Raw genomic sequence first — 22,290 nt, 5'->3', positions numbered from 1 at the left:
ATGAACTTTCACTACCATGACTGTTCCGGAGAACAACTGTTGCCTAGTTACGATTATGACAAATCCCTGGGTAGTTTAGCAGAGATCACAGATAGGGATTTAAGTTTTATTCATGTCTTATTCATAAAAAGCACAGAAAACACACGTGTGCAACTGGATCTCCATCAAAAGGTAGTTAAGCATAACGAGCCCAAAGCCAGTGGAACAATGACAGGTCTTTAAGAATGGTGTCTCAAGATTTCTGAAAAGTTATCTTAACAGGAAGTAGGAGGACCGCATGAAGAAGGAAGAATTATAGAAAACAGTTACTTGTAATTTTTTAAAATTAGTTCCTCCTACTGTGATTGATTCCATGGTTATCTAACATGGTGACACTCCCAGGCATAAGAAATCTTAACAAGATAAGCCCTGTTCAGACATTATGTGGCAAAGGAAAAAAACTATGACTCTTGAAGGCACTTTTAGGATTGCATACCGCGTTGGCCCCGATCCATGGACTTTTGCCTATTATGCGTAATGTCTGCAAAGGAAATGTGGTGCATGTGCAAGTGTGTACATGCTCCCATACAACTGGGGATCACTCTTGCATCATCTCTATGAAACAGATTACCCTTCCTGTCAAGTGAAAGGCAGGCAGGGCATCTCTTCCCTCTGTTAAGCTTGCAGTAGTCTCAAGTAGGGGTGGGAAAAGATATAAGATAAATGCTATGTGAGGAGGACTAAACAGCTCTACTTCTCTAGTCAAATAAGCTGCACCGTGTTGGTGCTTTAAATCAAACAGCTGGACTGGGGTGGAACATGGTTAGGACTAAGTCTGTTTGTTAATCTGAACCAGAGAAGACTTGTAGTATTAAGGGGAGTTATCTAAGTGTTGACTTAACAGGTCTTTCTTTTTCTTCTTCTGGAGATGTAAGGGACTGAACTTGAATTGTTTGCATGGAGGTATGCTGCCTTACTATACTGATTGCTTTGGGGAGCAGGTTAATTACAACTTCTAGAATACCCCAGGGATTTGGGAAACTGTAGTAGGAAAAAACAACTTCAAGTTCTGAGCATGCCACAGTTCTTCTAGATTGTGTTTATTATAATACCAGTTACTTGTGCTGTTTTCTCGATGAAACAACTGATGGCTTTGGCAAGGTGATCGAGTCGGGAGAGGAAGAAGCCTTTTACATTTCAATACTGGAGGAAAGCCATTTCTCGCAGTAAAGTTGTATCCTGTGCTTAGCGGTGGCTACAGCAGTGCCCGCCTCTAACACAGGTTCCAGATGGAAAAGAAAAGACGGAGAATTGGGGAGGAAGACCAGCTCCTTTCTTGTCACATTGTGGCCACTGGCAGTTTCACATAACAAACCATTTTACTGGCTGCTTATTCTATGGCTCTACAGAATATACGTCCTGATTTTTAGAAAGTGGGGGGGGGGGGAATGACTTAAGCAACAAAGGATATTTTTCTTATCAGAGTAAACTGACATGACATCTGTGCCTCTGTTATCCTGTGCTGAATATTTTAGACACAGAAGACTTGATATCAGCTCTTAAATTACATAAATCACAATGTTCCATGTTGGTTTAAGAAGGGAAAATGTATCTCACGAACCTGAGGAAAGAGCCTAGACATTTTGGGAGGCAATATCTTATGTAACTGTACTTCATCTAGCTATGAAAACATCATAAGGCTCCATGGCTCCTACTTTATCACTTTTGATTGTATGTTGTGCTCTCTGTTAAATTGAAACACACTTACCTAAGATGGCAGGCCAGAGATAGGAGTTATTGCAAAGTTGTTGACTAGTATTGCCTTCATTTCATCACGTCTGCCTATTGTCCCTGGGATTATTTGGGGTGGTTTCTATGTGTGGGTGTGAAGCTTGCTTAAAGAATTATGAAGAATACCTGCCAGACTAAAGCAATCAGAAGGTGGAGTATTGATGAGGTATTGACACTCTTAGCCAATACAAAACGAATTTCACCATTGAAGGATGCAATCCAAGACTGCTTGAGGCTAGATATTTGCAAATAAATTAGCCAATCCCACTGAAGACTATCAAGATCAGTCACAACATGAACTCACATTGGTTTAACCTACTTAATCACAAGAAGGCATAAGCATGCTTCACATCTATCAGATTGATGCCATGAAGACTGAAAAGTTAAAAACAGCTATATATTCAGCAGAACCTTGACTACTGCATTAGCAGACAACAGCAGATTATTCATTGTTTATTCATTCTTTAGTGAAACAAGGTGATGGTTATGATGTTGGTATGGCAGAGGTGTCAAATTCATACAGATCGAAGGGCCAAAATCCTCACAAATCAGGTGCCTGGCTAAGACTGCACTCATTAGTTGAGTCTTCCTCCTCCCTCAACATGCACTTTCATCTGTATGCAATAGCAAAATATTGTTCCAGCGCAATCAAGCACAAAAAGCGAGAAGAACAGAAATAGTTAATCAAAGAGTTGAGCAAACCATTTATTGTTACACATGTTTTAATGGGACATAACACCTAGCTGCTTGTGGGCTTCATTAATTCCCTGCAGTGATCTGATCCCTGACCCCAGCCATCCCATCAAATCTTAACGGAAATGTGTTTAAAAGTTTTACTCGTGTGAAAAGTTATGATTTTGAACTTTTAAGAAAAAAAAAATAACCATGGCATTCTCTAATGGTTATCTGTGAATTGGGGAAGAGCACCTCATTTCGTTGCACCCACTTGTGAGCGCAATGACAAATAAATTTCTTATGTCTTATGTCTTAATTTTCTGCACATTCAGGAAAGGCAAAAGACTACTGTACTTCCAAGCTGCTTTTTGAAAGAATGTTTCAGGAAACACAGCAATTCCTCGGCTTCTAGTTAATCAGTGACACTCTGACTACAGCAACTGCTTAGCTCTGAAGATGGTTTAGCCATTTGTGAAGGGCATATGTCAAGGTGTGGGATCCAGAAATACAGTGCCAGTTGCCAAATTGTGCCACATAGACAAATTATTCACAAATCTCCTGGAACTAAAATGCAGTTTGTGAGGGTGTGGAGAGAAAGAATTCAGTACATCCCTCTTGTAGTTTTAAGTGTTTAAAAATGTGCCAGAAAGGGCAAGAAGAAAAAGCAAGGAGAAAATATTCCACCATGGAAAATTCCCTATGGCCTACAGCAGCTGCTCCAAATGGCCTACAGCAGCTTTTCCCAACCTGGTCCCTTCCAGATGTTTTGGCATACAGTATCACTCACTCTCAGCCAGCATATCCAGCACCTCTGGAGGAACCTGGCTGAGGAATACTGGTCTAGAGCAATTATAGAAGGCCTTCCCTTTGATTATTTCACAAACTGGAGGCTCTGTGCGAAAAGCACTTAGCTAGATGTGCACGAGCCAGTCTCTGTTTGAGATACTCAGTCTAAATGAATAAGAGTGGAATCATTTAGGTATCTACATAGAGATAAGACTGTGAATTCAAAAGGGCTTAGTCCCAAATAAGTGGGCAAGGACAGCAGCTTGACTTACCAAAACAACCTATTGGTTTCCTCCTATCATTCATATTTTCATTAAAATTCTCAATACTAGTTGAGTTTTATTCTAATTTATATATTTACTTCCATGTGGCTTAAAAAGTAAAATCTAATTTCAATTTGTTCATTTGTTTATATTCTAGTTCCTACCCTTTGTTAATCCTACTATGTTTGCCTTCTTTGGATATCTGACAAGTATTCTCATGTTTGGGCTTATCGCCTAGACAGGCAGTCTCCAGGTCCCTAATAATTGATCCTGTTCTTCTTTGAACTCCTTGCAGTGTCCCAATAGATTTCTAGCAATCCGGTGTCTAGAACTGATAACAATATTCACAGTGTGGTTATGTCAAGGATGTACACAAGACAATAATCTCCTTCTCTATGGTGCCAGAAATGCCTTGGCTGTCATAACATGTTGCATGATCACTTTCCTACAGATTGTGGCTCTCAGACAGGGTTTTCCACCCTCAAGAGCATATCTGAATCATCCAGTGGATGCTTGCCTGCTTGTTCACAGTACTGAAGTATAAGTCTGGAACTAGTTTTACAAGAGGGTTATGTTTAGCTGGGGCTAGACAGTAACAGCCTGGCCTCGACTGCTTTGGAATTGCTGGCAAATCCTATGATAAAAGCCGCTAATGCTTCTATGCTTGTTTCTGATTTTAGAATGAAGGCACACTTGTCCAGAGGCCAGGTTTGGCTCAGGAGGACCTGGTTAGTTCTGTATTGGGAAAAAGATGCATGTCATCTACCACCCCTTATATCCTCAGTTTTGCTACAGAATTTTGGACACTAGATAAAGAAAAAACAAAGCGACTTTTATACCTGTAAAAAAAAGAAGAAGAGTATTTTGAGTCTTCTGAATGTATTTCTGGAGTATAATCACTGCAAGGCGGCAGTCCTGTATGAACTCCTGTACAAACTTACGGGACAGTAAGCTCCATTAAACTAAATGCCATCCTCTTCTGCGTACTTATACTCCCAAGGGTTGTGAAAAATACTAGGAGAGGAAGGGTTAGGCCAGCCCAGAAAAGACTGGGAAAGGGAAAATCTGATTTGGGGAGATGTATGTCAAAGTTTTTAGAACAAGGGAATGGAGTTTGCTGCTCGGCTTGTGCAATAGTCAATGATACCTGAACTGCACATTGCAATAAACTGTTACAAACACACTTGTGCAAGATAAAGTGTGGGAGGGTGGAGAGGAGAGAAAATGGCTGAAACTGAGGCCGATACACAAATCACTTGAAAGAAACTCTGACTATAAATAACAGTTTTATAGATTTATTAAAGAGCTGCAAGACAGACCCCTTTAAAAAAACTTATTGTAATCTTCAAAATGCGATTACATATAGAAATGACACCTCTTGAATAAATAGCCTGAAACTTGGTATGCATGATCTGACAAGATCTACAAACATGCCAAATTTCTCACTGGTATGATAAAAGCTGCAAGTTAAATGGTGCTGAAATTTGACACAATGACCTCATTTTCTCCAGTTTTTGAACAAACGTGTCACTTATTTCTGTCCCTTTCTGGTGAGAACTACTGATGCACTTTATTTAGGCTTGTTACAGAAGGAAAACCTTTGCCAGCGCCATTCTGAGCAGTGGTCCAAACATTATTAAGACAGATAAGTGCTGGGAAATTTTTTCTATGTAGTTTTAAATGTCAAAACTATCACACAGGCCACATAAAGCCCATTGGTGATTTAAGTTTGTACAAGGGACACTGCATACATCTTTACAGCAAATTGCTGCTTAGGAACAAGGTGCTGGTTGCATTCTTGAGCATGCAGCTGAGATATAGAAGTAAAAAAAATCTATGCACCAAAACAAAACCAAAATTAGGGTTTTCTAGAGGTATCTTAGAGATTACAGTGGGGTCTTGACTTGAGAACTTAATCTGTATTGGAAGGCGGTTCTCAAGTCAAAAAGTTCTCAAGTCAAATCTGCATTTCCCATAGGAATGCATTGAAAACCATTTGATCCGTATCTGCTCTTTTCCGTCCATAGAAACTAATGGGAAGCTGCTATTCCGCCTTCGACCACTAGAGGGGGATATTTTGTTTCTTTTTTTCTTAGGTCAAGAAAGGTTCAGGGAAGGCAGGGAAAATACAGTCCAGGCAGTACAGTACCAGGCAGTCTGAAGACTGTCTTCCAATCCACTCTCTGAACGCTGGGAGGAGTCAGGAGGCAGACAGGCACCCTTTTCACTGGCCAACAGTTAACTGAAAGTTCACATTTTGCACTTTCCCTGCCTCCCACGTGGGTTTTTTTCAGTTCTTAACTCAAATCTAGGTACTTAAGTCAAGTCAGTATTTTCCTATGAGAGTGGTTCTTAAGTCAAAATGTTCTTAACTCAAGCCGTTCTTAAGTCAAGACCCCACTGTACAAAATTCCATTGGGCATAAGGTTTCTTGGGCTGCAGTCTGCTTCCTCAGTGGGGGTCCAGACCATATGGCCACCAATACTTATGAAAGGTCAATGGGTGACCTTCAGCTAGGCATACTCTCTCAGCCTCGCCTACTTCACAGGTTCAGAAAGGATGGAAATGGCAGCACAGGAAGCTCTCTGAAGAAGGAATCAAAAGACTGTCCTGATTTCTCCACTGCCTTTTAACCTCAGGTACCTCAATCCCTCCCTTTTCTAATGACTGCCTTAGGATGTCTGTGGGGACATCCTACATCTGCTTGTTCTTGGGGGGGGGGGGAAAGGGGGATGATGTTAAAAACTAAACACTATACCCAGCTCTGCAGCTACGGATGCCCTGACTAGCGGCCCTTTTATCCTGCCAGAACAATGCAGTTTTTCTTATGGCCTTGCCATCTGCATTTCCCCATTTAACACAGTCTTTCTGGAGACCTGATAACACACAAAAATTGTCATAGCCCTCAACAAGGATCAGGTCAAGAAGGTGTCTCCAGAAGGACACAGGGCTGACCAGCCCTGATCTCTACAACCTTTATTTGAGCATAGGATAGGTTGGGAGACTTCCACATATCCCTTATACAAAAGTAACAAATATAAATTTGTATAAACATATATATATAAATAATAATAAAGATGACACAAGATTCTTTGTCGTTTTTGCTGCAATAGATGAACATAGCTAATGCAGGGGCAGCTTGTGCGCTGCAACAGGGCTGTTTCACACCCTGAAATTTTGGGGGACACCCTCTGTGCTAAGCAGGAGCTACTACTGGACTAGTCTCTCTCCGATACCCACAATATCTCTAGCAGTTCTCCTATCAGCATTCTAGCAGCAAAGGAGGAAAAGGGAAAGCAAACCTAGCGGCTGAGGCAACTGTGGTAAATTTCTGGACCAAGCCTAGAACAGACAGATTGTTGATAGAGACAGAAAAGAAAAAAAGATATATTGGAATCTGCTGGAGGCTTACTGGAATACTGTTTTGCTCTAACAACAACCGCCACGCCGCTGCCACCACCACCACCTTGAAACTACAGAGCTAGAACGGATAATTGAGTCCTATGCATTAAGTCCAGCCCTTGTCAAGGAGGCACAGTAAGGAATCGGACTTCCAACCTCTGGCTTTGCAGCAAGAGACCTAAACCACAGGTCACATTCTACCAGCAAAATATATATTTTTTAAAAAAAGAGAGAGATGAAAGATTGTAAGATGTTTACATAGGAAGAGAGGAGATAAATGGATATTGTTGACTTTGGATCTAACAGACAGCTCAGTGGAAGGAGGAGAGAAGAAAATAAACTAAAGGTTTGACATAAACCTTACTCAGAAGTGAGTCTCTTTTCTTTAGCAAATGTATGAGAGTCTGGAAATGTAGGTCCTATAAAACATAATCTTGTGCTGCTTATTCAGAAGTAAGCCCTACTGATACAACAGGACATTTTTAAAAAATCTTCCTTACAGTGCTTAATTTGCTTTTTGGCTCCTGAAATTCGGTTCCATATTAATTCTTTATTATCTTAAATGTTGGCTCCAAAAAAATATGATGTTGGGTTATGTCTAATACATAACCCAGCATCTAATACATAACTCAGCAAATCCTTTGGATTTGTTCAAATTAGCAAAAATGCTTAGCTACATTTTTGTTGGCTGATGTGTGCACCTTTAAGAAGTGTGCACCTTAGAATGGTATCTTTTTCAACACTAGCTAATTGTTTGTAACCCCATGTATTTCAAATAGACTGAGGACACTGGAATGTAATACTAATGCCTTAAAAGATGTGCCCCATAGTCAGGAATGACAATATCACAAACTGTGCTTGTTTTCCAGGCATTCACACTTGCTCTTGCTCTTTCAGGCCCAAATTCAGATGGGGAGGATGGAGGACTTGGGACCAGCAAAGATATTCCCCCATCTTGTCCTGAATCTATATTGCTTTACGCAGCAATGTAGAAGAATCCACCAGTTAGAGGACCCACATCTGCATTGGGAAATGAAGTCCAAGCATATTGAGCAATCAGGAGGAACTGAAGCCCAGATGATTTCATTGGCTAAAATCCTGTTGCTTAGTGTAATAAACTACACTGGTATAGGTCCCCTGAATCAATGGAGATTTGCTGAGCCAAATCCTCTATAGGTTCCACTTTAGCATAGTACATCACAGTTAGACTAGACCCATTTGAATCGGTGGAACTTATGTTGGCATTGACTCATCAAATTCTCACTGATTCAGTGGACCTACTTCAGTGCAATTGACTACACTAACAGGATTTTGGCCACTGTCTTGCCTTCCTAAGAGCAAGTTTGCAGCTACTTGTGTGTATACATGCGTAGGTGCAGTGTGATGTACCAGGACAGCAGAAGTACAACAGGACCCCTGTATCCATGGGGATAGATTCCAAGCCACCCAGGTGGATAGTGAAAACTTCCACATAATAACAAACTCCATAATCTGTGTGACTCAAGGCTCTTGCTGCACCAGTAAGGACAATAACCAAGGATAGTTGGTGACAACAATGTTCAGCAGGTAGAGGAGTGAGGGAGGTTGGAGGGAAACTAGGCAAAATGGCAGCCAATTACCTATGTAGCATAGTTTCTGGTTCCCCCTAGTGACCAGTTCTGGTAACTGCACATTGTAAACACATATTTTGGGGTTTTTTTTTTCATTTGATATTTTTATTATTTTCAGGCTTACAGAGAAATGGAACCACAGATACAGATCCTGCAGATATGAGGGGCTACTGTAATAAAAATGGATCACGCTGCAACTAGCAAACATGGAGTTGCCACAGTCATTACTATGAAGACAAAATGATGGAGACTGCAATAGCAGAGAACAACCCTGTCAGGAAAGGGTTCTTGACTTTTTGTAAGGAAAAATCAATACTTTTTCTATTCTGGACAGAGAATTCTGAGGGACAGTACTTGTAAAAAACAAAACAAAATACCTCCAACAAAGCAGGAATAACAACAACAGCCTCTTCAGCTAGTTACTCTATCCTCAAAGTGTGTCTAGAGCTTGTCTTGATAAACAACAGTCAGCTTGATTTTAAGTTGCCAGAAACATTTTATAGCATGCCACAGCTTGTTTTGCAAAAAGGCTTGTTTTTCTAATGAGGTCTGCACATGGAGAGCCTAGCCATTAATTTGTTTTGCCCAGTTTGCAGATAGGCCACACCTTCTGCAGGAAGGACCAAGACACCATTAAACAAAGTTGAGTGAGCAGCTAATTGGAAAATGTTCATATGCAGGATTATTTAATTACAGGTGAAACTGGTGGGCATCAACATTTTATTGGAAGCAACGGATAGTTAGGGAATGAGAATCTTTAAATGAAAACTAACCAATATGTTGCTTCTCCCAAGCCTGACTTCTCTCTCTCTCTCTCTCTCTCTCTCTCTCTCTCTCTCTGTGTGTGTGTGTGTGTGTGTGTGTGATATACTGTTATGTATCCTGATTTATGGTGAGGGGGAAAACAAAGTGGATTGAATTCAGCACCTATGATCATGACATCCTTAACTGCTACAGCAGGATTTGTGTCTTCTAAAGCAGTATATGCTATTTGTGTATGAGATGTTCATCTTTACAGTCCTTCATTCTTGGCCGAACTGGTGTTGCCTTGGAGACATTACAGTGCAGTAAATGAGCACTGGGCAGTGGTAAGAAGAATAAGGAAACAGAGAAAGGCAGTTTTATTATTTTTTTTATTCCATAGGATAGGTACTTATCTACCATTTATCTTTTTAGCTATCTCTCTAATATGTATTAGATAGAATATTAGAATATGCATAATCTTTATGTACATCAAGCATGAAAATCAAAACGGATATCCTTTTAATGTAAGTGAAGAAGAGGAAGAGGAAGAGGAAGAAGAAGAAGAAGAAGAAGAAGAAGAAGAAGAAGAAGAAGAAGAAGAAGAAGAAGAAAGAGGAGAGAAGAATTATTTCAATTCTGACCTTGAGCAATCCTTTCCAGGCTTTTCATATCATGTATCTTTCCTCACTTTCTAGCTATATTTTATTTTATAATTGTTCATTGTATGGTATCCATGAGTTTACTTTCTAAGTTTGATTGCTGAAGCACACATGTTTGAGGAAATCCCACTTGCTGGAGGGAGAACATACTAATCGTTGGGAAAACTCATTTCCCTAAACATCTAATCTGAGACCAAAGTTTCCAAATGGCCTCACATGTTTTTGCCCTGCAGTCATTACAGGGAGTGGAACAATCAATCCTCTAGATATCACTTATAGTGAAAGCAGCTAGCAACCGACACCTCAGTGAACTTTGCTGTCCAGAGAACAAGCAGATGTTGGCTGTTCTAATTTCATTCCCTCCCCATTTGATACATCAACCTAACCCAAATCGAGCAATGTCTAAATGCCAAGCTCAAGCTGTCCCATTTCTCTAGAGAAGACGGAAGGAAATAGGGTTCTGAATGTAGGTAAGAGAAAGAAAAGAGCCACCAGTAAATCTTCATGAGTGATGAGAAGAGCTTGTGTGAAACATGGATCATGGCTAAACCTGTGATGGGAACAGGTGGAACACTCTGAGGTTAGAAGCAGTGGCCAATCAAGACAGTGGATGAAGGAAATACAGTAAGGGGTATAATCTGAGCAGGAGAGGAGGATAATCATAGATGAAGGAAACACAGAGCCTTATCTCATAAAGTATTTGAGCCATACATATCCTTCACAGTATCTCATGCCTTCTTATTTTATAGAACAGGTTTCAGGGATATCAGAGGTGGACCATAAGAACAAGAGACCTATGTGTGATTCTAAATGTTACTTCAGTGTAAAGCAGTAAATCTATTGTTAAACTTCCAATTTCCCTGAAATTTAAGACGTCTAGGGTGCTGCTAGCCAGTTTAGATGTATCAACCTTGCAAGAACTGTCAGCAGATTTAAACTGCCAATGGTTTTATACTCTGTCCAGGAATATGATCCCTCCATTCATCTCAATAAGTCTGCTTATGAAAGCTTAGGAAAAACAAAGACAAGTGAGTCTTATAGGTGCCATATGACTATTTCTGCTAGACAGTTGGGTAAGGGAGGGCCAGAGACTTATGCTCTTCTTGCAGTACAGTATTTGTTTGATTTAGAGAGATCCAAGCAGAACACAGTGGGGAAAAAAAACCAGAATCTTACAACAGGCAGCAGAACTGCAGATCATACATCAGATTCTCAAAACAAAAACCTAGACCTCTCCATCCTCAACTGCTTCTGGGCTACTAAGAAAATTCCAACTCAAATAACCCAGCTCTGTCTGGTTTTCTCTTTTCAAAGTGTAGAATTTGAACTATACTGCTTATCTGCCAGCTGTCATTAGCAGAAGGGTGTCCTGTTTCCAAAGCAGGAAACAAGAGTTCCAATCATTAACTCCCATTTAGGGCATACAACTAACTATTAACAGGCAATTAGCATTCAATGAGGGATGGTCATACAGCAGTTGTAACACACCAAAGCCAAGAAACCAAATCTGGGATAGCATTACGTAAGTGGAGGAGGCAAGGCCCTGTTGGTATCGTGTAGTTACTAGATCATTAGTAACCAGGGATCTCATTTACAGGGAAAAGGCATCATTCCAGAGAACACCTCTTAGTTTCAGAGGTGAGAATCTCAGTGGTGGGGGGGGCAGGAGAAGGGCTGGGGGCGTTGAAGGCTGGATGTGATCCCACGGCTGGTCTTTACCAACTCCTCCTTTACTTAGTACTTTCATACATGTAAATAATAAAATGTTTTATGTGGTGTATGGATGGGGGAAAATGTTCTCAACATAAGGAGATGTCACATCAAAGAATTTTTAGACCCTGCAAAATGTATTGCCTTCAGCCAAGAACAAAACAAAGGGGCGTTTCTCCCAGCTAGTCTCTGTAATTTGCACAAAACATCTTTGGTTTCCAGCAAAGGATATGCATGCATGTACACACTTTGCGGGCATAGAAGAACTGACTGAAAGCAAAATTATGGATACACCCCATCCAGTGCTTCAGATTCTTAAACAAAACAGCAATAATCCTGGTTTGGAGCAATCTGTGCACATTCACTACACTGAAAAAAATAAAATAAAATGAAAATGACAATTTTGGATAAAGGCAGGCAATCTGTAGACATAACAAACAATGTAAAACAAAGCATTATTTGTGCCAATGGCAAACTATTGATAGCACCAGGAATGCCCTTGCCTATCTCACCACCAACCTCACCTTGCAGAAAACAAGCAAAGCATTGCATCCTTACTGTGAAGTTATGATGCACTGAGACTTCATCCCCATCTTTATACTGTTCTAGCCTTCCCTAGCAGTGATCTCAAAAAACAGTGCAGAAGGCTTCTCTACACTTAGCACACAGATAGGCATTATATCACTAACAATTGTCATAATAAAGAAACCCTACATGTACATATCTGAAACTGCTGAGTTTACAAAAGCTGAGCAGGGCAATTGAGGACAGGACATTTTGGAGATCATACATTCATAGGGTTACTCTATGGAGGCAATGTGACAGCATATAACAACAACTACAGACTTGCACGTAAGGGACGTAGTGGCGCTGCGGGCTAAACCACAGAAGCGTGTGCTGCAGGGTCAAAAGACCAAGCAGTTGCAAGATCGAATCCACGCAACGGAGTGAGTGCCCGTCGCTTGTCCCAGCTCCCGCCAACTTAGCAGTTCGAAAGCATGCAAATGCAAGTAGATCAATAGGGACCACCTCGGTGGGAAGATAACAGCGTTCTGTGTCTAAGTCGCACTGGCCATGTGACCACGGAAGATTGTCTTCGGACAAACGCTGGCTCTATGGCTTGGAAACAGGGATGAGCACCGCCCCCTAGAGTCGAACACGACTGGACAAAAATTGTCAAGGGGAACCTTTACCTTTACCTTTACAGACTTGCACATACACACAGACACAATACTGATCAGGGAACAATTATTTAGCAGTAAATACATGTAGTGAACCTTGATGTATAACTCCAAAATAACTTTTACTGAAAATAATAATTCAAAAAATACCACTATCTTGAGCCTCAAAATTCAAGCATATCCAACAAACACAGCTACACGAAGTTTAATAGTCCAAGACTGGATGCATTTACCTTTTTGCTTTATTTTCAAGATGCATACTGCATTTTTAGTAAAAACTGCTGATATATTTTATGCAAGCAAAACTACGTTGGTGCAAAAACATTTCTGAACATTGGTCAAATGGAGTGAATAGAATATTTGAAAGTGAGAGAGAATGAACAAAAAACGATGTCAACTGTGTTAGTAAAGCAGTTACAAGTGCCACATCCTAAGTCAACAAATGAAGTGAACTTTCAGTCTACTGCATCAGAGGAGATCTCCATCTCCCGTGTAATTTATCCGGTAAGTTACTAGGGTAAGTATAGATAGAGGCAAAGTCACAAGATACTACCAACACAATAAGATGCTTTATAAAGCAACATGGGCATCTTTGCTGGTCTTTTTCCCCATTTGAAAGATCAAAAAACTCCCCCCCCTCTCTCTGTGAATATGAATGTATGTATGTGTTGCATGCGTGCACACACAGGCATCATGTGCTATCTTTAAGCAATTAGAAATTATAATACTTCACATGAAGTATTCTTGATCACTTGATCACAAAGCACACTGGTGAAAGCATTTGCCATAGATTCACATTTCCTGACTTGATGGCGCTTGAACTAACACGAGATAGGTTTAATAGTAGTCTTCAAGGAGCAGCTTTTGGGGACGCTGAGTATCTGAATCTTGGCATCCTGAAGCTACTGTAAATTGTGGATGAACCTATTGTAATTATACTTAAAAGACTTAAAAACAGAACACTTCCCACATAACTCTAGGGAATACTTCCAAAAGAATATGTTACCCCTCCTGCCCCTCAGGGCATAGCTGTATGTCTCACCCTGTTGCCTCTCAAATGGGGATTGCTTCCTTTACACACCCTGCCTCTTGATAAACTCTGCCATGTCATACTAGGAACAATCACAAGTGACAGTGACTGAACTGTACAAACATGCAGACAACTGATTAAGCAAAAATAAAACAAGAATCAAATAGCTCTTCTGCATAATTCCTAATTTGCATGCATAAACAAAAAGGTGGCAAGCTTCCAGGCCTCTGTGAATTTGCTCAAGGAGGCTGAATAATTTTATTTTCAGTGCTCCACCATTGACAGGAATCTCAGATTTTTTTTTCTACCCATGCTCAATGGAATGAAAAATATTGTATCTATCATCCCACAAATCTTTAAGTCTTCCCTTATTAAGCAGGTGCCTGGCACAGCCAGCTGTTCTTTCACACGCTCGGTGCCAGAAGATGTAGCAAAAGGCTATGTGAACAGACAGCAGGAGGACCATGTACTGAATACAAATAGAAAAGGCATCCACACTTTGCCTGAATCTACACACCATTCCATAACTGGTTTTAAACTGGATTAATGTTCTGGCTTCCACCACACAATGGAATTCTGAAATGTAGTTTGGTGACAGTGTGGGAATTAAAGCATGTGTGAAAATCATACTCTGTTTCATATTAAGTACCCCACGTTTCATAGTCTTATCAACTCATACAGATTATGTGCATTTGTCTATCTGTTCACAGCCCATTCAGTTGTGGGATGATATGCTAGCACTGCTCCTTTTTGCCATTTCTTAAATCACACAGATGCTGTCTGAGGCAGTGGAGGCTGCTTACTCCAGTAGTCTCTCCACACAGTCCAGATATCATCCTCCATCCAAGTGTTAACTAGGCCTGATCTTGCATAGCTTCTGAGCTCAGTCAAGCTCCTGAAAAAGAGCAAGGTTTTGCGAGCACTCTTTGCAGTGACTCACAAAATATTTGAAGCAACTACCATGGACTCCACTCCTTGCCTCTGTCTACCCTTCTTCCCCCAAGGCTCTCAAACCTTACCTACAGCACCAGAAGATAGAGATGGTGTAGTGAACATTTTAGCTCCTTGAAGGAAACATTCCATTCTGCTAAGTACGTACCATTCAGAAAAAGCAGCTGAAGAGCGCAAGCACGCTGCAGATTCTAAGTTATCCACTCTGAGTGGTTTTACTTGATACAGAAATTAATGTACCTCTAAATTAACATATCACAGTGGAGTGATTTAGCAATTTGTCATCACGAAATCTGCTAACACTAAGAAAGAAATTGGGTATTCATTCTAAAGATTTCTTGGACAGTGGCTGTGAAGGCATGTGCAGTATACTGGAGGGTGAGGGAGATCAACACCGCAGGTCTGGGCAACAAGGAATCAGCAGAGTGGGCAAGAACAAGGAAGCCAAGCATTTGCCCAGCACGCTTTCCCTTTCCCCTGCAGTTACGAATGCTCTATTTGGTGGCCTGCATCAGAGTACAGAGACAAAAAAATGTGGATGCTGTGGGGGGGGGGGGCTTACACCAGTTTCGTTGTAGGAATCAAAATAAACTCCACATGCATTTTAATACAAAGCATGAATAAAGCCATGGATTCTGGAATCTTTTAATTTCAACAAGATTGTCCGACTGACTCATACATCACAAAACTATTTACAGTACAGGAATAAAAACAGAGTTCAAAGTCAGCCTGCAATTGTGATTCCTTGCCCATACCAGACATGGTTGCTAGCACTGATTATTCATTAATTCCTACTCTCTTTCACGGGCATGTGAAAGTCTTTTTTCCTTTGCATTAACATACTGCCTCTCCAGCAGTTCTAGCAATGGCAAGGGTCCTAGGAGAGACTGCCTGCCAACATTTTTAAACTTTACCAGGCAATGGTTAGCTGAATTCAGACAAATAAATGGGGATTCTGAGCATAAACACTGTGCAGTAGGGCATGGTGTCTTTACCGCCCAGAAAGCGGAAAGGTTCCTTGCCAACGGAAACAGTTAACTTCTCCTGGGCAAGAGAGATAGATTTGTACACACCCTGCTTGGCAAATACAGGTTGCAACTAGAATAAAGCAGAGGAAGAAGGATAATCTTCCATTCTGGAGAAGGAAAGACTATGGATTCAGGATCTAAGAAGGTTGTTTAACTTTCCCTTAAAAGGAAGTAGGAAGAGGAATAATCTCAATTCTGGAGAATGCAAGACTATGAATTAAGCTTCTAAGAGGATCATCTAAACCACTTTCAAACAAAATAAAAAATAGAATAAATGAAATAAATAGCGGCTTTTGGTGCTTGTGAGTTCCCTCCCCTCCAAAACAGGCATTAATACATTTTTTCGTACATAAATCATTTATATTCATTATGATTTTAATTAATGAGTTGGTTTTATTGCTCTTTGGCTGTATCTTGGGAAGACTATGGTGTTGGAAGATGGGTGAGAAAATTGAGAAATAATAAATTTAAACATTTTAAATCTTTCTCTCTCTCTCTCTCTCTCTGTGTGTGTGTGTGTGTGTGTGTGTGTGTGTGTGTGTGTGTGTGTGTGTGTGTGTGTGTGTGTGTGTTTTAAATCAGGTTTTCTATTCCATTGCAGGGCTAACTTTAGGTAGATGATGAGGTCCTAGGGTGCATTTCGAGCAGTACATGGCCAGGCGTGTGGCTGACATGCAGCATGGCAACCCATTACTTAGCTGCAATTTGCCACTGTCAGTTAAGCAAGCGTCACACAAACACAAATAGGATTCTGAACATGGTGTCATATAATTTGCCACATGGTCAGATTTTAATCAGATATTACTGCATCACACTCCACATACACCAAGGTATTTATTTATAAGTATATTAATAAGCCATTTTTAAGGAATACTAAAGAAGAAGAAAACTCAAAGCAGCTTCCAATAATCAATATCAGTTGTACAAAATTTCAAAACCAAAAATAGGAACCATCAAACAAAAGACAAAACATACAAGCAAATGTAAACATTAAAATCCAACCAGAGTCAATGAAAATAATTTTTGGTTGTTGTGGGTTTTTCGGGCTCTTTGGCCGTGTTCTGAAGGTTGTTCTTCCTAACGTTTTGGCAGTCTCTGTGGCCGGCATCTTCAGAGGACAGCACTATCTGAGCCCGAAAGCCTTCACGAATACAAAATACCGTATTTTTCGCACCATAAGACACACTTTTCCCCCACAGAACTGGGGGGTGGAAAGTCTTATGGAGCGAAGAAAACAGATTATATTTTCCTCTTTTCTTCTCCTAAAAAATTGGTGCGTCTTATGGAAAGGTGCGTCTAATGGAGCGAAAAATACGGTCACTTTTATTCAAACAAACTAATGTGAAAGAACAACACCAGAATAAATTGACCTTTTAAAGGTCTCTTACAGACTTGCAATGATAGGGCCCAGCCTAGCTCATGATATATTCCAGCGTTATGGGGCCACTAGTTAGAGACTCTTCTTCCCTTTATTCCCTAGTTGGTTCTCCGTTGCTAACGCATGGACACAGCACTGGCAAATTGCACCAGAATGCAGGCAATCCTCCAGGTACGTAGTATGATTTCAAACCATTTAAAGCTTAGAGGTTAAAACTGGCATTGAAACTAGATCTGGGAATGGATTACCAATCAGTGCAGCTGAGGTACTATAGCTGCCATATAGCCTGGGCAGCTACATTCTATAGCAGCTGAAGTTTCTATACCATCTATGAATGTATGCCGCAGATTAGAATGATTAGTGCATTATTATTTACTCTTTCATGGATTGCTGCCTTGTCGTGGCGAAGGGGCTTGAGTAACTCAGAGAAGCTATGGGCTATGCCGTGCAGGGACACCCAAGACGGACAGGACATAGTGGAGAGTTCCGACTAAACGCAATCCACCTGGAGTAGGAAATGGCAATGCCACTCCAGTATCTTTGCCAAGAACGCCCCATGATCAGAAACAAAAGGCTAAAAGATATGACGCTGGAATATGGGCCCCTCAGGTCGGAAGGCGTCCAACATGCTACTGAGGAAGAGTGGAGGACAAGTACAAGTAGCTCCAGAGCTAATGAAGTGGCTGGGCCAAAGCCGAAAGGACGCTCAGCTGTGGACGTGCCTGGAAGTGAAAGGAAAATCCAATGCTGCAAAGAAAAATACTGCATAGGAACCTGGAATGTAAGATCTATGAATGTTGGGAAGCTGGAAGTGGTCAAACAGGAGATGGCAAGAATAAACATCGACATCCTGGGCATCAGTGAACTAAAATGGACGGGAATGGGCGAATTCAGCTCAGATGATTATCATATCTACTATTGTGGGCAAGAATCCCGTAGAAGGAATGGAGTAGCCTTCATAGTCAACAAAAGAGTGGGAAAAGCTGTAATGGGATACAATCTCAAAAATGATAGAATGATGTCAATACGAATCCAAGGCAGACCATTCAACATCACAATAATCCAAGTTTATGCACCAACCAGCATTGCTGAGGAGACTGAAATTGAACAATTCTATGAAGATTTACAACACCTTCTAGAACTGACACCAAAGAAAGATGTTCTTCTCATTCTAGGGGACTGGAATGCTAAAGTAGGGAGCCAAGAGATAAAAGGAACAACAGGGAAGTTTGGCCTTGGAGTTCAGAACGAAGCAGGACAAAGGCTAATAGAGTTTTGTCAAGAGAATAAGCTGGTCATCACAAATACTCTTTTCCAACAACACAAGAGGCGACTCTATACATGGAAATCACCAGATGGGCAATATCGAAATCAGATTGATTATATTCTCTGCAGCCAAAGATGGAGAAGTTCTATACAGGCAGCAAAAACAAGACCTGGAGCTGACTGCGGTTCTGATCATCAGCTTCTCATAGCAAAATTCAAGCTTAGACTGAAGAGATTAGGAAAATCCACTGGGCTAGTCAGGTATAATCTAAACCAAATTGCTTATGAATACACAGTGGAAGTGAAGAACAGATTTAAGGAACTAGATTTGGTGGACAGAGTGCCTGAAGAACTTTGGATAGAGGCTCGTAACATTGTCCAGGAGGCAGCAACGAAAACCATCCCAAAGAAAAGGAAATGCAAGAAAGCAAAGTGGCTGTCCAACGAGGCCTTAGAAATAGCAGAGAGGAGAAGGGAAGCAAAATGCAAGGGAGATAGGGAAAGTTACAGAAACTTGAATGCAGACTTCCAAAGAATAGCAAGGAGAGACAAGAGGGCCTTCTTAAATGAACAATGCAAAGAAATAGAGGAAGATAACAGAAAAGGAAAGACCAGAGATCTGTTCAGGAAAATTGGACATATTAGAGGAACATTTTGCACAAAGATGAACATGATAAAAGACAAAAATGGGAGGGACCTAACAGAAGCAGAAGACGTCAAGAAGAGGTGGCAAGAATACACAGAGGAATTATATCAGAAAGATTTGGATATCCCGGACAACCCAGACAATGTAGTTGCTGACCTTGAGCCAGACATCCTGGAGAGCGAAGTCAAGTGGGCCTTAGAAAGCCTGGCTAACAACAAGGCCAGTGGAGGTGATGGCATTCCAGTTGAACTATTTAAAATCTTGAAAGATGATGCTGTTAAGGTGCTACATTCAATATGCCAGCAAGTTTGGAAAACTCAACAGTGGCCAGAGGATTGGAAAAGATCAGTCTACATCCCAATCCCAAAGAAAGGCAGTGCCAAAGAATGCTCCAACTACCGTACAATTGCACTCATTTCGCACGCTAGCAAGGTTATGCTCAAAATCCTACAAGGTAGGCTTCAGCAGTATGTGGACCGAGAACTCCCAGAAGTACAAGCTGGATTCCGAAGAGGCAGAGGAACTCGAGACCAAATTACTAACTTGTGCTGGATTATGGAGAAAGCCAGAGAGTTCCAGAAAAATATCTACTTCTGCTTCATTGACTATGCGAAAGCCTTTGACTGTGTGGACCACAGCAAACTATGGCAAGTTCTTAAAGAAATGGGAGTGCCTGACCACTTTATCTGTCTCCTGAGAAACCTATATGTGGGACAGGAAGCAACAGTTAGAACTGGTCATGGAACAACTGAGTGGTTCAAAATTGGGAAAGGAGTACGGCAAGGCTGTATATTGTCCCCCCAGCTTATTTAACTTATATGCAGAATACATCATGCGGAAGGCTGGACTGGAAGAAACCCAAGCCGGAATTAAGATTGCCGGAAGAAATATCAACAACCTCCGATATGCAGATGATACCACTCTGATGGCAGAAAGTGAGGAGGAATTAAAGAACCTTGTAATGAGAGTGAAAGAGGAAAGTGCAAAAAACGGTCTGAAACTCAACATCAAAAAAACTAAGATCATGGCCACTGGTCCCATCACCTCCTGGGAAATAGAAGGGGAAGATATGGAGGCAGTGTCAAATTTTATCTTCCTGGGCTCCATGATCACTGCAGATGGAGACAGCAGCCCTGAAATTAAAAGACGCCTTCTTCTTGGGAGGAAAGCGATGACAAATCTTGACAGCATCTTGAAAAGCAGAGACATCACCTTGCCAACAAAAGTCCGAATAGTCAAAGCTATGGTTTTTCCTGTCGTGATGTATGGAAGTGAGAGCTGGACCATAAAGAAAGCAGACCGCCGAAGAATTGATGCCTTTGAATTGTGGTGCTGGAGGAGGCTCTTGAGAATCCCCTGGACTGCAAGGAGAACAAACCTATCAGTTCTAAAGGAAATCAACCCTGAATGCTCACTTGAAGGACAGATCCTGAAGCTGAGGCTCCAGTACTTTGGCCATCTCATGAGAAGAAAAGAGTCCTTGGAAAAAACCTTGATGTTAGGAAGGTGTGATGGCAAGAGGAGAAGGGGACGACCGAGGATGAGATGGCTGGACAGTGTCTGCGAAGCAACCAACATGAACCTGACACAACTCCGGGAGGCAGTAGAAGACAGGAGGGCCTGGCGTGCTCTGGTCCATGGGGTCACGAAGAGTCGGACACGACTAAACGACTAAACACACACATTTACCTGTTGGGCGCTTGCTGTTACGGTTGTTATTGGCTCCCCTGCCTGTGCTGAGATCTCATCCAGTGTGAAATAAGCTGATTACATACCAAAAAGGAAGCAAACCCATCTTCTAATGTAAAATTAACTACTGTCATTTTCAGAAAATATATAATGTAGGAAATGAAATGTAATGCTTTTATCAGCAACTTGACAGTTTCTGAATGATGGACACTTAGGAAAAAAAGGCGATTATGATGCACAGAAGGCTTCGGATATAGGATAAATCAGCAAATGGTTCCACTACAATGAATGCATGCATATGTGCATGTGTCCACATGCACACAGGTGCATGCATGTGCACACACAGACTTTAAATGCAATCCTACCTGTTCAAAATGTTCTAATAAGCACATAATGAATCTTGATTTCATGGCTATATGCACATACTCAGGTCTGATTACTGATGCTGACACTTTAGTTTATATATCTAATTAGCATACAATCCTTTGGGTAAAGCTCCTTCCCCCCTCCCATCTCTATTATCCAAACGGGCAAAGGATGCTTAGAGCAGATTGCTAACAACTAAATGAGTAGGACTGATATGAATGATTAGATTTCCCCCGTCTTTCTTTGATGGAGGGAGAAATGCTAATGGATCACTGAAAGGGAAAAAGGAGCCCTTTTTCTCCAGTACAAGGTATTTTATCCATACACATAATACGTTCATTAAAAAAAGAAAGCTTCTGTCTTAATTTGGATGGGAAATGCCAGGCCAAATTTGCCATATTCTGATTATGTTTATTGGATATATTAAATTAAAGAGCATCAAATCTACTGTTAAAAGTAACAAAGAATATGTAATATGCCAGAATGGGAAGAGCGAAAACACAAGGCGTACGTTTGTTTCATTAGTAGGTCCAAACCTATATAATCTACTGTTGTGTCTTATTTGGGCTGAAGGGAATGCATGATCTATAGTATACCTTGTGGCTTGACATATCACATGTGTGAACACTCTGATTTGCATTAGATAACCCTGGAACACATTACTGAAAGTTCCTGCTCACTTTGATATGCTTTGTCTGCATCTTCACTGAAGTCAGTGCTGGCTTCCAGCTGTTCTTGAATGTCCTTAGAAAATGTGTGTGTGTGGAGGGGTGTTTCCAACATAGAAAAGGCTTGTAATAGTTTTGTAGGCAGTAATGACAAACCTTGGAGAAATGGCAGACATTTTATTTTTATTTTCAGCATTGAAGTTTTTAAAGCTATAAAGTTGTTTAAACTCTTTTTTTTTTAAAGTTGGGGGAAGCACTTTACGGAAGCAGTGTTAGAACAGGCCCCAAAGTTGTGGGTTTGCACCAATAGTTGTGAGTTTCCAGAGATGAAAAAGAGACTTGGAATTCAAAGTTGTGGAAGTCAGATTAGATACTGCCCTGCCATGTTGAATTGTTCTACTATGAGGACATGCAGAAAACAAACCATTACATTAAATCAATTAACCTGAAACCAATAACACACTATCT

At 40.9% G+C, this 22,290-nt stretch overlaps 1 protein-coding gene and 1 long non-coding RNA gene across 10 annotated transcripts in view; one reads left to right on the top strand and one right to left on the bottom strand.

The window, feature by feature from the left end:
• The window catches only part of LOC144589099 (uncharacterized), a 32,783-nt gene extending 16,030 nt beyond the window's left edge, over positions 1–16,753 (top strand). The window contains exons 1-2 of one of the 2 annotated variants that reach the window (XR_013545005.1): positions 2,945–6,133; positions 8,625–16,753. This is a non-coding gene — a long non-coding RNA (uncharacterized LOC144589099). Of the gene's footprint in view, positions 1–2,944; positions 6,134–8,624 lie in introns of those variants that run through there. The other variant, XR_013545006.1, reaches the window with a different exon arrangement.
• Positions 1–22,290, bottom strand: part of ADGRL2 (adhesion G protein-coupled receptor L2) — a 723,239-nt gene that overhangs the window by 589,491 nt on the left and 111,458 nt on the right. The window lies entirely within an intron of this gene.

Source organism: Pogona vitticeps, chromosome 4 (genome assembly GCF_051106095.1).
Source record: "Pogona vitticeps strain Pit_001003342236 chromosome 4, PviZW2.1, whole genome shotgun sequence".
NCBI lineage: Eukaryota > Metazoa > Chordata > Lepidosauria > Squamata > Agamidae > Pogona > Pogona vitticeps.
The sequence above is the reverse complement of the archived record's forward strand: the minus strand, read 5'-3'. Positions and strand labels throughout refer to the sequence as shown.